This window comes from Tursiops truncatus, chromosome X (genome assembly GCF_011762595.2).
Source record: "Tursiops truncatus isolate mTurTru1 chromosome X, mTurTru1.mat.Y, whole genome shotgun sequence".
NCBI lineage: Eukaryota > Metazoa > Chordata > Mammalia > Artiodactyla > Delphinidae > Tursiops > Tursiops truncatus.
In genome coordinates, this window is record NC_047055.1 from 124,110,509 (window position 1) to 124,122,836 (window position 12,328).

The 12,328-nt window shown below is 45.6% G+C and overlaps 1 protein-coding gene and 1 pseudogene across 6 annotated transcripts in view; one reads left to right on the top strand and one right to left on the bottom strand.

Annotated features, from left to right (window-relative positions):
- LOC117310372 (steryl-sulfatase-like) overlaps positions 1–12,328 on the bottom strand; it is a 184,525-nt gene that overhangs the window by 131,874 nt on the left and 40,323 nt on the right. The gene's annotated exons all lie outside the window — the stretch shown is intronic.
- Positions 9,414–9,920, top strand: LOC101315543 (prefoldin subunit 4 pseudogene; annotated as a pseudogene).

Below are 12,328 nucleotides of genomic sequence, written 5' to 3' on the forward strand. Positions count from 1 at the left end.
ATAACTAAGAAGGACTTACTGTACAGCACAGGGAACTCTACTCAATACTCTGCAATGACCTATATGGGAAAAGAAACTGAAAAAGAGTGGATATATATGTATAACTGATTCACTTTGCTGTACACCTGAAACTAACACAACATTTAAAATCAACTATACTCCAATAAAAATTAATAAAAGTTAGAAAAAAATTTTAGAAAAGGAATGGTGTGCTATCAGTGTTGACCCTTCGCCTCTGTCTTCAGGAATGAAGGAATCTCTGGGCATGGTCACCTCTTCTGCCCTCTCTCCAGGATATTAATTGGCAAGATTAAGATCGTAAGGACGTAGATTTGAACACGTGGGTGACTCCCCTTGCAGGGCAGGGAAGACCCACATCATCATTTTTCCTTTCTTGTGCGCACACCTTTTATTGACAGGAAACAGATTTTAAGAGATCAGCATGGAAGCCCTTTGACCCGCATTTGATACTTTATGGAGAGGAACAAACACGTCTAAAGGGATTAAGTCACAATGCCTCTCACAGTGGTATTGCCACCAGGGACTATACCTGCAGGAGGAACACACACATAGGAAAGTCTAATGGCCCATGCACAGAGCACACTTTTCAAAGTAACGCTGGCGTGTTCTCACCCGGGGCGATTTTGCCCCACAGGGGCCACTGGACGATGTCTAGAGACATTTCTCGTTCTCGCAAATGTGTGGATACTATTGGTATCCAGTGAGGAGAGGCCAGGGATGCTGCTAATTACCTTATGATGCACAGAACAGCCTCTCCCACTGCCAACCACAAACACGCATCCAACCCAGTCCCGCACCGCAAAGAACGAGCTGGTCTCAAACATCGCTAGCGCCAAGGTTGAGAAATTGCGTTAGATAATCGGTCTGGTCATCATTAAACCCGGTGTGATGCCAGAGATTGGCAAAAACGTGGATGGGGCTGGAGGGGGCGTGTCACACCAGTGTGTTCCAACAGTCACGCACAGCCAATTATGAGTGGTAGTTCCACTATGACTGTGATAAGTTGTGTGAAAATAAAAGTCTCTGGAGACGAAATTTATAACCCAAGTTATAGCCACAGAACAAGAAAATTGAAGATCAGGGGGTTAGGTCTGCTTTATTATTAGGAACCTATATTTTGTTTTAGTTCGTGAGTTAACAGTAAGCATGCTCCGTGACCCTTCCCACTGCTTATCTGATCGTCGCAACTGTCATTTACTTGGTCATTTTTTTCATCATTCTCATCCCCTCTCCAAATGAGGTTTTAGTTGTACAACACTGAAAATCACAACAGTGGTGTAAGGGCAGAGTTAGAACCCACCGTTCCTTGTCCTTGATTGCGAGACACCAAAAGCCCTGGAAACCGAAAGATTTTTGTACATTTTGTTTTTTATTTGGCAGCGAAACCCAACCTGAACCGATGAGGCATCCGTCTTGTCTCAGCCCTCGTGCCTCAGCTGTTTGCTAGTATCATGCTGCACTGTCATGAAACACTAGGCTCAAGTGCACTGGGAAAGCAGCAAAAGGAAGTTAAGACACCTCGTGAGTAACAGTGAGAGGAAAGAAGGAAGGTATTTGTCATTAGCAATAGCCCGGAAGCATGGTTATCAGATAAGGTCAGCATCGGAGGACTCTTACTTGAAGAAGATGGTCTAGAAAGATGGTAAACAGATGAAAAGGATGAAAAGGTCAGTGGATGAAATTCGACCGATGGTTTTGCCACAGGTTTGCAGATCTGGTCCCAGGATCTATTTCCTGGGGCTCCATGAAAGACAGAAGCTGATACGAACTTTAGTCCTGAAAATACATGTAACACGGATGAAAACAGCCCTATCTTGCCACTAAGCTATGATCCCAGAGAAACCCTCACAAGCTGTGGGAGAGAGGTCTTCTAGCTTAGGTGGACGGTCGTGAAAAAACAGCCAAGACGATGGCAATGTGAACTCAAATCACCTCTTCATCCTCACCCACACAGGAAGGGTTTTCTAAGAAATATTCCCCGAGTAGTCCAAGCACCAGCATACCAAGAGTAGACAAGCCAGGCTAGAACAAAACTGCAAAATAATACAGTTTCTAGTGTGCTCTCTCACACACTTCTTGTGAAATGGAACACTTCAGGTACTTATTTCTTCTTTGATATGAAATCTATCAAACCACAGGTTTCTGTATTCCATGAAGAGCAGATAAACATTTTCTTCCATTCTACGTTGGTTGTATACTGATAAGGGCAAAGTTAACAGTGGTGGTCATGATCACAGAATTGTGAACTACAGTGGAAAAAAAAAATCACGTAGAACAGGGGTTGGCAAACTATGACCCCCGGGTCAAACCAGCCCACTACCTGTTTTTGTAAATAACGTGTTATTGGAAACGCAGCCGTGCACACGTTCATTTATGTACCGTCTATGTCTGCTTTTGCCCTGTCATTGCACAGCTGACCATATGATCTGCAAAGCCAACAATATTTACCATGTATGTGGTCTTATACAGAAACTGTTGGCCGACCCCTGACCCAGATATGGCTAAGATATGTGATCTGTTAATTCTTGGCCTCAAGAACCAGAGATTATGGCAAATTCGCTCCACAAGAGAGACCACTCAGAAAGGACACTAGATTGACAAGACAGACTGTAATAAAAGAAGTCCCTGGGAGGGTCGATTTTCACATGACCATTTGGTCCCTGTAGACCCTTATTCCCTAACCATCACCGCTTGGCCAAATAGTACAGGATGAGAGTACTAGGCTGACTCTAAGGCACCCCATCGCAAAGGTACTCGAGCATCCAGAGATCATGGACATGTGTTACGGGTTTGTGTACAGCTACTTCTTACTTTGACTTGCCTACATCTCATGCTTTCCTTAGAGAAAGGAAGTGCCCAAGGTGTTGATGGTCTATCCTCATACAATTTAATTTACCAGTATTTGAATACAGTGTAACTATCAGAGCAGTTGTCTTCATGTATCCCACTGGGAGAAATAGTCATACATTTTTCCGCAGGAATATTAACACGTTTGATTTCAGAGTGCTGCCACCACCTGCTGAGGGGGTCCTATGAGCTACGGAAAAGGCACTTGTTACCTTCTAAAGCATGCATAACTCAATTCCAAGCTCCAGTCCTTGGAGTCCTGGCTCCAAGGACTTCAGATAAGAAATTGTGTATCGATATTCAACTGTGGAAATCCTGGGAATTTAATCAGAGTGACTGCCAAGATGTCACTATATATCAACGACATCTGGAATCAGACCAAATTAGACAGCTGCACCCCTAATTCACAGAAGCCCCTTCAAAAGCAACAAAAGCCACGTGGTATTTCCCTGTCTCCCAGGGTGGAGACTCAATTATGTTGCTGGGAGGCTGGGTTGATTTCAAACCCACAGTCGAAAATGTTAGGATTTTTCATAGTTCAGTCCAACTGCCAAGTGGCATTTATGCCTGAAATGGGGCCGAGTATGAACTTATGACACAAAACAAATTCCATAAATCAGCTAAACAGAATAACGTTGACCCAACGAGGGGAAAGAATTACAACCACGGAACTGTCTTTTTTTGCCATGGGTGGGGACAGTTTCCAATGTGCCAACAAATTCAATTTGTGTTGTCTTCATCTTACTCAGGCCATTTTCTGGTTTGCTCTGGAGGTTGTTACTGTCTTCATTATATTCTAAGAATATTGTAATTTTCAAAGGGTCGGTTGGTCATTTGATACTTCAAGAAATGGAAGGCTCTCAGGATCACGTAATTGTTTTCACTCATATGTTACAGAAAGAAAACATCTCCATTTGCAAAACTGCATACTGGAGATGCAATTAACATCTCCCAGAACCTATTCTGTGTGCTATCCTAGTAAAACCTTTAACTATGGAATCAAGCACAGGGAGGTCCTGTTTAATAACCTGGACGATCTTGGGTGAACGATTTTGCCCCTGAGTCTCAAATCAACTGAGCCATTCTCCCCATGGAAGCCACATCTTCTTTGTACTTCCCATTGTCCAAAAGGCTGTGTGTAGCAGCAGACAGAAGGGGGATCTCACTAAATGTTTGCTGCATTTATGTCTTCAATTAGTTGTACGACAAGTTCTGAAGGTTTCTCCTGGGGAACTAGCAAGAGTCTTGGGGAATTCAGAAGTTTCACGAAGAACTGGAAATGAAGAGGGAGTCCTTGGTGTTCCAGTGGTTAGGACTCTGAGCTTCCACTACCGAGGCGCAGGTTCGATCCCTGGCGGGGGCACTAAGATCCCACACGCTTCGAGGCGTGGCCAAATGAAAAAAAAAGAACTGGAAATAAAGAGCCGTGGGAAACTATTATAATTATCAACCTCTATAAAAACTGTAAATGTGAAAACAAATTGAGTAAGATATACAGCTTGACTATGGTTGCCAGCAACCCTTGGTGTTCCTGGGCTTGTAGACCCGCCACTGTAAGTTCTGCCTGCGTCAGCACGTGGAGTTCTCGCCATGTATCTTCCCATCATTATCCCTCCGCAAGGCTCTATGAGTCTCTTTATAATGACACAGCCGCACTGGATCAGGGGCCCACCTGACTCCTGTGGGACCTCACCTTTACTATGTACATCCTCAGTGACCCTACTTCCAAATAAGGTCGCATTCCAAGGTTCTGCCAATAACTGATTGGCAGCAGGGGTTGGGGAGAGGGTATCACTCTTCAATCCAGAACAAGCAGCCTTCTCCAACAATGGATGGGTATCCCCAGTGTACCCACCTCCTAGAATACAGGGAGGGAGAAATGGAGGAAAGCTAGAGCTGATCAAGAACTCACCCACCTTTCTCCTATCTGCAGGTTGTCCCAAATTTCCTCATTTCTACCCTGTCTTAAACCAGCATCCGTAAAGCAACCCCAGGACGCTTACACATTCCACAGGCATTCACTGCTGTTCAAAGCACTTTCCTACCCATCCCACCTGTAATAGGCTGTGTTTGTGAAAAGACTATTTCCCCTGGTTACAGGTAAAAGGACCTGGGCGGGGCGGGGGGGGGGGTCAAAGTTCTGAGCTAACGCTAGATTCCATTTCCAAGTCTAGTCAGATACATTGGTTCAAAAGCTATGACGGACACCTGCTGGTGCGGCAAGTTATAGTCACTCCACGATAAGGAACATCCATCCTCTGGGGTTCAGGGGGAGCCCAGCTCCAGGCACTTTAGGGCACATTATTAACACTGAGCCAACACCTAAAGCACACACCTGTACACTAGCTTCACGCTGCTTCTCTTCCTCTAGATTCTGAAGGACTCTGGCACCCACTGTGGGATGAACTGCTTCATGAAAGACACTATAAGACGGCCATTGATTTTGGATGGATCAAGCCTATATGGCAAAATGCTGACAACTACTGAATCTATCATCATCATCTGTAAACCCATCAACTATTGAATCTATCATCATCATCCGTAAACCCATCAACTATTGAATCTATGATCATTATCCGTAAACCCTTCCACTGTGGAATCTGTGATCATCTGTAAACCTTTCAACTATGGAATCTATGATTGTCTGTAAACCCTTCAATTATCGACTATCATCAACTGTATACCCTTCAATTATTGAATCTAGGATCATCTGTAAGCCCTTCAATTACTGAATCTATGGTCAATGATGAAGGATATAAACATGATCATTCGTTCACGTGAGATTTAAGTGGGGGGAAAATTTGTAGCAAAAAGTTGGGTAGAGCCTTAGGAAACAGAAACAAAGTATAAACTATAACCTTTTTTTAAAAGGCCATCCACATGAAGAAACTAGGGGTAAGACAGGAATAAAGACACAGACCTACTGGAGAATGGACTTGAGGATATGGGGAGAGGGAAGGGTGAGCTGTGACAGGGCGAGAGAGAGGCATGGACATATATACACTACCAAACGTAAAATAGATAGCTAGTGGGAAGCAGCCGCATAGCACAGGGAGATCGGCTTGGTGCTTTGTGACCACCTAGAGGGGTGGGATAGGGAGTGTGGGAGGGAGGAAGACGCAAGAGGGAAGAGATATGGGAACATATGTATATGTATAGCTGATTCACTTTGTTATAAAGCAGAAACTAACACACCATTGTAAAGCAATTATACCCCAATAAAGATGTTAAAAAAAGAAAAAAGGCCATCCACATAGCACCAACTCATGGGACAAACAAACTTCATCTCGGCCATGACGATGAGGTTCCTGAAACCGCCTTGGACTTGCAAGGCCAGCGGTAAGTCAATAAACAGCCTGAATGTGCCACGATGTCGGGGTGTGCTCGCGTTTTGCCAGGTGTCTGACGGTGATGTCAGGTGGTGGGCCGGGCACTCCACCAACGGCCGATGGCCACACGTCACACACCTGTATCCTTACACTTCAGTGGGCTTTGCAGCGTCCCGTCCTTGCTCAGGACACGTCCTTGGGGTGTTTATGTCAACACCTCATGGAAGGTCACGGTTCTCTAAAACAGCATCCCTCATATTCCTCAGCCGTAACCGTTCTTGGCATGACCTCACCTTATTAACTGGCATTTTCACGATGACCGCTTCATCGTGAAATGGGGCTTCACTTTACCTTGGGACCCGGCAGCTGGCAGACCAGTCTTCATAGTCTTAACATTTTATGCTAACCGTGATAACTTACTGAACTGATGTGTGTAGAATTTTCAAAGCATCGATGGCCAACACCACTTCTGTTTTGCTGTCTGCCCACGGACTTGAGTCCCACACCCTTGGGTCGGCAGATATACTGGCCCTGCCGACTAAACCATGAAGCGTTCGTCAGTGGATGCTACCGCTGCCTTTCTCTACAGAGATGGGCTTGAGTTAGGGCATTGAGAAGCAGGCCATGAGCGAGAAGCACCAGCTTTGGGCTTTCCTTGCCGGTCACGGGCTGTGCGGCTGACCCCGCAAGCTCTGTCGCTACCCAGCTGCGAGACGGAAGAAAGAGCGACAGCGGCACCGATGGTTTACTGGATGGGGGAACTTAGACGTCAGAAGCAAAGGGTCCTGGAGCAACACCCCCGCTGTGTACAGCACAGAACACACAGGACATGGCAAGAATCTCCGCAAGCGGCGGGGGAGAAGGAGGCTACCCTTTATAGAGGGAATAAACATGAGGTGGGCTCATCCGTTACCAGGGAAACCAGGAGCCCACAGCCCCTCAGGTTAACGATCATCACGAGGGCAGATGTCTCCCTTTAATAAACCAACAGGTGGGGCAGCTCTGGCCTAAGGGGCAGGGGCCAAGCACGGTCCTGTGAGTAGGGTGTAGGCAAAGCCGGGACTGGTCAAGCAGGGGACGTACAGGGAACAAGAGAACAGCCATACTGAGTGGCCTGACCATATACAGGCTGATAAGTGGCGTCTGACTCAGGAGGACGGACAGTCTGTCAACTTTTGAGCGTGGATTTAAAGACGAGATTTAGAGGCAGATTCATGATTACTTGCTTTCAGTGTAAAATTATTCATCTAGGGTAGCTGGGGGGATTTATGGAACGTGCCAGCTCCCTTAGGGGAAGACTTTGATGAATGACCTAGTACTCGATTACCACCCCCTACCCCAAAGTGCAGTCACATTCATTAAAGTAACCCCTGGTTTTGGTTTTACAGCTCAGGATATCTGATCTCAAATTGTAGCCTGGGAACTCTGCAGAATATGGGTGTTTTGGCTCAAACCAAAGGGCCGGACTCTATAGAGTCCAGGAATTAACATCCAAAGGGCTTCAATCTACAGGTGAGACGATGGAGCCCCGTGAAAGGTGAGTGCCTGACCAAGGGTCACACAGGAAGGCAGCTGACACTGCAGCAGACTCCCAGGGCTCCTTCCAGACCCCGTTTTGGCTCCCCACGTGGCATCACCAGCCTTCCCCACAGGGGGAATATTCCTACCCGTTGACATGTGGCCAACAGTGGCAGCAGAGGGCAACTCAAATCAGGTGCCGGCGTTCACTAGGAAATGACTTTAACAAGTGTGAACAATGACGTTCCTGGTGTTCCACCCCCCAGTTGGTTTCAGAAACCAAAGAGGTCACAACACCATTCAGACAGATCTAGTGAACAGAGAGAAAACCGGAGGTCAAGGACTGGAGAAAGCTAACTATGACCTTCTCGAGAAGTCGGTCAAGAAAGCGGAAAGTTTTATCTCAAGAGAATAAGGGCAGAGGCAACAGCCGGAGGAAAACCGATGAACTGGGGTCACGGAACCACGTGATGCCCCCGTGGCACTCGGCACTCGTAGGGAGCGTGCACAGTAGGAGAGGCTGCTGGGAGCCGCAATTCCCTTCTTTGTGCCCACAGCAAAACAGCTCTTTCCCCAAACTAAGCTCAGCTTAGAAGCGCTACATCACTGAACAGAATTACTGCCTCTCAGCGTTGAAGCTCTCGTAGGTATAAAAAAATGGAAAGCGCAAAACTTTATGTTTTTGCTAATGCCCCACGATAATGAACATTCTGATTCTGTATAAGTGTTCTATGTCGACAGAAGGAATGTGTTTACTGCACCGTAACCCTCCATCTCTCTCTGATCAGATGTCCCCGAACTGTACCCAAGTACAGTGACCTGAGGAAAACAGTTTCTACTGTGTAAAATCAATGCGGGATGAGGCGGCAGGAAAAGTTAATGTTCACACTACTTGTTAGGGGACACATAAATGTTATTACTTCTGTAATAATTTCATTTTAGCAAGCAACACAATTGGCTATTAATGAGCTGAACGCAGAAAGAGCTAATGGATATGCCCACAGAAAACTAGCCGGCCTCCCTGCAATGGAATGTTTACAGAGGCGATGTGAAAGGTGAGGCTGACTGAGTGAAATGGAAACAGATTTTGGAAGCATCCGAAGGCCAAAAGCAAGAGTTTCTTCCAAAGTCAGACTAGGTAGGTTTTCAAAGAAAACGGAGACACATTGTGAGCAAATTACTCTCACAGGGGCAAAATGGGTAGATTTTGATCGAATAAGTTTGGCAGAAAATGAGACCAGGGAGGAGGTGAATCCAGTAAGCCAGGTCACGAGTCTTCCAACTGGGGCTCACCGACCCCTAGGAAGACACAAAGACTTGCGGGGGCATGGGTATGTGGGGAAGGGAATCTGCTGACAGAGTTTCAACTTCCATTTATGCTCTGCTCCAAAAACGTGCTGCCTGGGTTTCCACCCTCCCCTTCTTCCCCTTGGTACAAAAGGCATCGCTGGCATCCTGGCTCTTACCGTGGAGATCACCCCAGGATATAAAATCCTTTCAAGTGCTTCAGGGACAATGTGAAATCTTGGTATCAATGGGGTATTGGCCAAAGGGCCAAGGGTGAGTCCTTTGTGACTAGATTGGTCAGGGAGTTGCCAGGAAACATGGAAATGGTTCTAAAGTGCCAATGCAACATCCACTTTCCAGGAACATTCTGGATGGAATGGAGACGAATTAAAGAATAAAGAACCACCCAAGATGGCGGCCACCATAAAAAGGGCAGGTGCAGAAGACATCAATGTGGCTTTGAGGAGATTAAACAGGAGATTAAAAAAACAAAAATATGTGCACAGAATATAAGTAGAGTCACAGAGCTGAAGGAAGAAACAGACGTGAAGAAAGAAACAACTCCAAAAGTTCGAAGATGCTTGTGAGGACATCAGGCTTGCAGACGATGACTGCTTAGTGATACCTCATCAGATTGGTCTCCCTGTGTCTTCATCAGTCACTCTCAAGAAGAAACAGGAGAAATGTTAGAAGAAGCAAAGGAAAATCTGCAAGAAACTGGCGCCTTAGAATCCAGAGTGGAGTCATTTCAGTGGGAGTTGGCAGATTTGAAAGTTCAGTTGTGCAGAACTGGGGAGAAAAGTAAACCTTGAAGCTCATGAAAGTTCAACACCTAATAATACTTTAAAAATGTGTTTAATAAACATGAATACTGTTTCTAAGAAAAAGAACAAAGAACCAGGTAAGTACACAATTTGAGGGTGAGTGGAGAAGCAAGATAGGAAGATGGAAAGACGATTGTGAACTTTCGCCACAGACAGGGCTATAGTGCCCAAACGCCCCCCTTATTGGATGCATCCAAAGAGTGCATTGCAGTGAAACTCCTAAGAAGAGCATCGGCAGATGGTGGCCATGGGGTCAGAGAGGTACTTCAGAAACTAAGCCAGCCAGGTGGATGACTAACTGGATAAGGGAATGGGGGGATGGACATGAATGCTTCCAGCACATGGACTGAAGGTACAGCGATTTGGAAAAGAGCAGCTAAAGGTTGAATTTTGCACATGCCTAGTTTGGAAAATATTTGTAGCTCATGTCACAGGAAAAAGACAATAAAATATCATCGCCATTGTCAATTACTAAGGGTTACCAATGTGCTAGGCATTCTCCTAATACCGTGACTATATATTACCTACGATCCTGATACTGTAAATATGTATCATCTGTGTTAACCTAAATTATCTATCATCTATTATTCCTTCCCATTTTACAGAAGGGGAAACTGACATTTACAGAAGTTCTTACCAACTCAGCTTGTATGTAGAAAAGGTGGGATTGAGATATAGGTTTTGTATCTGGAACGGTGCCTACCATCACTCACGATACCAGTATTGTCTCCCCGGATACTAGAATGAGGGGAGAAAGCAGAGCACAGGATAGGGAATTAGGAAACAGGACTAAGGGTGACATTTGATGCCACGGCTGTGGGTGAGATTGCCCAGCGAGGGGAAACAGAAGAAAAGAAGGGCATAGGACATAAGCGTGAGTAAACTGAAACTTCCAGGGGCAGAGGTGGGGAAAGGAACCAGAGAACGCAGCTCAGAAAGCGCATGCTGAAAGGTATGCAAAGAACCAGAAGTGGGAATCATCGAAAGGAAAAGATCCTGCAACTGGCAGTAAGACGGTCAAAGGTGACCTTGGGAAAGAAGATCCAGGAGACGCCAAGCCAGTTAGATAGAGGTAGAGATGAAAGTCTGTGACGTGGACCTGAGGGGATAAAGAGGATTGATTAAGAAGGTGGCTTTGGGAAGCCAGAAGGGATCACTGAGGCAGCCTAAAATCTAAGGCAAGTCTAAGGATTAAAGGGAGAGAGGTGAGTCCCATTTGTCAACAGCCATTGGCTGGCCAGTCACTTAGTTAGTTTGCTTGTTTGTGTATACTTTTCAGAGTTTCAGAGGTAGCAAAGTTTCCCGCTACCCATGAGAGTCTGTGAGGCTGTGATCCTGGGGGATCCCAGGAGGGGGTTGGATTTAAAATGCCGGGGAATGCAAAAGGGGTCTCAGCTCATGTGAGTAGATCAAACAGCAAGCAATCCCGAAGGCACAGCCCAGGATATGAGTCAACATTGTGCAGTGGATCAGGTGAGCATTTCCACGTGATGGTCTCCAAGAAACGTACCAGCACCATGTGGAGTCAGACACATAAAGTGAATAGGGCCGATTCCAGGTGGGGCTCTGTGACATCCGCCGGTATGGCTTCAGAACTTTGAAAATACAGGTGCTGTTTAAATGGATTTTTACCTTTCTAAGGATTAGGTCTGATGCAGTGGGCATGCTGTCCCATCCAAGGGCATGGAAATTGCCCAGGTAGACTTGGGAACTAGAGCACCAGGTGAGTATTTTGAGGAGTTTGTTTGGGGTTTTTGGTCTTCCTGACATGATGGAGATCTGAAGCCATTTATTTCATGATTCTCTGCCCTTCCCCAACCTCCCGAATACTCCCTTTCAAAGTCTGGGTTCATTAGAGGGAAACCCTATTTTGCTAGGCCGATTTCTTGCTTTCTCCCTCCTCCACTGGACCCTTTACAGATTTGTGATTGCAATGGCAGACATTCATGTCTGAGTCCATTTTAATGCTTGAGTCATTCCTTTTTCAGAGTCCCTGGCGAGGAGATATTATCTATTTTTATCTGAACAACTCTAAACCCCAGGGCACACGTTGGCCATTCACTATTATAGATTTTAAAAGAGGTCACCTCCTTCTGAGGATTTCTATCACTTCGCTTCACCAAACAATTCTTCCTGGTTTATCACAGTCAATTTCAGAGCAATATTTTATCTGTGGGATAAAGTTTCCAGAAAGAAGAGAGTTTATCAGATATTAAGCTTTTAGCTGGGCAGTACTTCCAGCCGATGTCCAGGAGTGAAAGTCCCAGATCACCAGTAGATCAGGTTTCTGTGCCAGTTTCATTATCTATAGGTAAGAACTCATTATTCACTGCCTGGACCAGGCCTGGGAGTCTACTGTATAATTGCAAATTATCTCACTTGGTATCTTCTCTCTTTTGAAAATCCTTACCAAATAATACCCTAGCATGCTTCCATGTCCAGATTTCAAGTTTTGATTTTATTTACAGCTGTGTAATTTGCCCATATTCAGTGCATTTCCCT